Source organism: Narcine bancroftii, chromosome 8 (assembly GCF_036971445.1).
Source record: "Narcine bancroftii isolate sNarBan1 chromosome 8, sNarBan1.hap1, whole genome shotgun sequence".
Lineage (NCBI taxonomy): Eukaryota > Metazoa > Chordata > Chondrichthyes > Torpediniformes > Narcinidae > Narcine > Narcine bancroftii.
Window position 1 is genome coordinate 92,410,541 of NC_091476.1, and position 4,049 is coordinate 92,414,589.

The 4,049-nt window shown below is 42.1% G+C and overlaps 1 long non-coding RNA gene across 1 annotated transcript; it reads left to right on the forward strand.

Annotated features, from left to right (window-relative positions):
• The first annotated feature begins 1,353 nt into the window (after positions 1-1,353).
• LOC138741802 (uncharacterized) lies at positions 1,354-2,834 on the forward strand. The gene is made up of 2 exons (XR_011343770.1): positions 1,354-1,602; positions 2,612-2,834. It is a non-coding gene; the product is annotated as an uncharacterized lncRNA (long non-coding RNA).
• Positions 2,835-4,049: the final 1,215 nt, after the last annotated feature.

Genomic DNA, 4,049 nt, shown 5'->3' on the forward strand with positions numbered 1-4,049 from the left:
CCATCACTCTTGCCCCTTAGATTGCCTTGAAACATTTCCCCTCTCTCCCTAAACCTATTGTATGTCCACTTGCTTAGATTCCCCTATCCTGGGCAAAAAACAGTGACTTATACCTTATCTGTGCCTCTCATAATTTTATAAGCCTATGTCAATTCAGTTTCTCTAAACTCTGTTTATTACTGCAACCTTCCAGTCTAAACAACATTCATGTTTAGACTGGAAATCCAAAAAAATCAAAGAAATCCATGCAAACACAAAGCAACAAGATAACATTGGTCAAATTGGGTTTCGAGCATTTTGGCAAAGCAGGTAAATCAGATCCACTTGCAGCATTGGTTTCATGCCATTCCAGGAGACGCTTGGTTATTGGCAGGAGGATGGGAATCTGGCACGTGTCTCATGGTCAGTGAAGACTTGATAGGCTGAAGGGCCTGTTTCTTTGCTGTCCTCTCTATGTAAAATGTACCATTTATAAAAAATGTCCAAAATTCAACATCCACTGCTATGATTAGTCAGGAACTCGGGTAATGAGTTAAACAGGAAAGTCTGCAAATGCCGGGGTCAGTGCAATGCACTCTAAAAGGCTTGGTCCTGAAACATTGGTTACCCTTTAATTCCTATGGGTGCTGCTTGACCGGCTGAGTTTCTCCAGCACGTCTGTGTATTTCAGTCAATAAGTTACGACCAGGATGGTGCCAGGTGAATTAAATGGACATATATGTTTAATTCCATATCTATATGGAAATGTTGGGGTCTGCAGAAATGCTGGAGTCGAGTACAATATGCGCTGAAGATCCCAGGTTCAAGGTGCTGATTATCCTTTGTTGCAGGTCTTGCTGAGTTGTGTATTGCACTTGATTTTCTATTTTAAGAAAAACACCTCTGCACACAGGGATATGCAGGGCAGAATGGCACCTAAGACCCCCACAAACCATCACTTCTTCGATCTGTACAGTGGCCTTGATTGTTTTTAATTCAGTCAGTCGTTCCTCAGTGTTGGTTTTCCTCCTCTCCCCCCACCCCCCCCCCCCCCCACACACCTTGTGACATGGTACAATCCTTAGGGAAATTAGTGAAATCACAAAGGCAACTGCTTGTAATTCTATAGCCATTTGCAGACACTGGGATTAGTGTGATGCTTCAGATGCAGCAAGCACTACAGCATAATTGTGCAATTAGGTTTTGTTAGCAGAATGCAAATACTTCTGGGCAAATATTTACCATAGGTCTCAGGGAGTCAGTTATTGAAAGAGAAATCTGATATGCTGAGAGATAATGGTCAACTTTATGACCACATAACAATGGTCATGACACTTCAAAGTAAAGCCTGGCATCATTTTGCAAAGGTACTGAGAGATGTGAAAAGAAGCATCATAAATGAAAGTCTTTCCACTGAATAGATATAGATTACACATCCTGGTCTCTTTATCTTCCTCAGCCAGCATCACTAAAATGGATTAACACAAGAGTTGCTGAAGCTCGCATCTTCAGTGAACAAAAAGAGGCTGGAGGAACTCAGCAGGTCGGGCAGCATCCACGGAGAACAACGTTTTGGTCTCGAGCTCCCTCATTGAGATTCAGAAATGGTTCCTGCCACTCTCTGTAAGGAGATTGTACGTTCTCCCCATGTCCGCCTTCCTTTTCCCCAGGTGCTCCAATTTCCTCCCACCCTGGGGCTGTCGGTTAATTTGGGTGTAATTGGGAGGCACAGGGTTAAATGGCTGGAATTGGCTTCTGCTGTGCTGTAAATAATATGTAAAAATTTAAATTTAAAAATTTTTTACCTCAAAGGTCCAGCACTCAAACTTGTAGCTGTGCTTTTATTTCTAAGTCAATGGTTACCTTTCTAAGATATTTCATTTGCTATAAACAAATATGGATATTCGGGGGACAGGAGAAGCACAGCATAAACTCTGTCTTTCGTTTTTTAATTCAATTAACAAAGTAATGTCCAGGATCTTTCTCAGTTATTCCACTAACTATTATGTGTACTTCTACGATATTTAGATCAGAAATAGGAGCATTTGGCCAGTTATTTGTGCTGCCATTCAACAAGATCATGGCTGATCTGTGGACTCAGCTCCATCCACCTGCCTTTTCCCCCATAAACCCTAACTCTGCAAAAATCCATCTGTTTCTGAAATATATCTAATGAGGCAGCCTCTACTGTTTCCTTGGGCACAGAATTCCACAGATCCATAGCCCCCGAGGAGACGCAGTTCGTCCTCACCTCTTTCGTGAAGCTACTTCCATGAGTCTTGAAGCCATGTCCCCTGGCTCTAGTCTCAGCTGCCAATGGAAAAAAACCTTCCTGCTTCCTGCCTATCTTTTCCTTTCATAATTTTATGTTTTCTGTGTATTCATCTCCCGCTACAAGAGCCCAGTGGCTTCTCAGTTCATTTGAACAGGAAGGGGTCGAAATGAAACAATTCAAAGAAAGGCCCAGTAGCTGGAATCAATCCCGATGCTTCTGTGAAGATACACATGTGTGCACATCTTGATTATTCCTTTAATTATGGACAGACTTGGGAAACATTCCAGAGAAAATTGGCTGGAGAATCATTCTACTAATTTTCTCATAACTGTTAGAAATTTTCTGTATTTTTTCCAGATGTGGGAAGCAGCATTTTGCTTACTCCAGAAAATCTGGGCAACATGGATCTCAGTTTTTTGTCATCTGCATGCAAGGGACGCAAACACGTTTGTGGTGGCCAGCGCTCGGTGCTTGGAAAACAATTTACATTTCAAAGAATATTTGAAGATGCAGAAACAATTCTGAACAAAACCAACATTTTAAAATTAGGGGAGAAAAAATAAACTTCTTTTTAAATTGGGCCATAGTCCTGCCCCTCTTTGGTGTTCAAAGAGCATTATCATTCAGCAAAGGGTGATGGCATAAAAACATTAACATTCTAATGCAATGATTGCAAACAATGAACATTAACAGTCAGATAAAGTGAAGGCTGTCGCTGTCAATGCACTTGTTGAATGCAACAAAATCCACAATGGCTCTCAACAGTTGGTACAGGATGTGCATTCAAAGTAAAACGATAAATGCTGTCATTCTAAACCTCTAGACATGCCCAGCAATGGGGAAAGAAATGTTGACCGGCTGCATCACGGTCTGGTATGGGGACACCAATACTCCTGACCGTAAAGCCCTCCAAAAATTAGTGGACACAGCCCAGGACATCACAGGCAAAACCTTCCCCACTATCAAGAACATCGACAGTGAACGCTGCCGCTGGAGAGCAGCAGCAATCATCAAGGACCCACATCACCCAGCACACACTCTGTTCTCGCTGCTGCCATCAGGAAAGTGGTATCGATGCCACAAGATTCACCAGTTTTAGGAGCGGCTGCTACCCCTCCACCATCAGACTCCTCGATGACAAACTCAATCAGGGAGTCATTTAAAGACTCTTGTGCACTTTATTTTTTTAAATTCTCTCTGTATTGCACCATCAGTTTGTTTACATTTGTTATTTGTTTACAGTTCTTTGTTGTTTACATGTATATGCTGTGTACAGTTTTTATTTCCGCACTACCAGTAAGTGGTAATCCTGCCTCCCCCACAGAAAAAAGAACCTCAGGGTTGTATGTGATGTCATGTATGTACTCTGACAATAAATGTGAAATCTGAATCTACAATGTTTAAAGATTGCAGAGCTGGGAAACAGGACTAGAGTTTTAAAGATAAGGAGGTAAATAAGAAAAATTTACAGATGAGGGAGTCTAGTGCAGTACACAAAAATGTTGGGGAGATTCAGCATCTGTAGGAAGTAAAAGACAGTCAACGTTTGGGGCCTGAGCCCTTCGTCGGGAATCCTGATGAAGGTATCCAGATGAAGGGTTCAGGCCCGAAATGTCAACTGCCTTTGAGTTTGTATGGATGCTGCATCACCTGTTACATTTCTTCAGGTCTTCTGTGAACTACAGTTGTGAAGACAAGCAATGTTTCCTTTGTGGAGGCAGGTGATGATGCAGGGTAAGGCAATGGATCTGGGGAGAGAGGTGGGAAAGGAAGGCAGACAGACATCAACTTGATA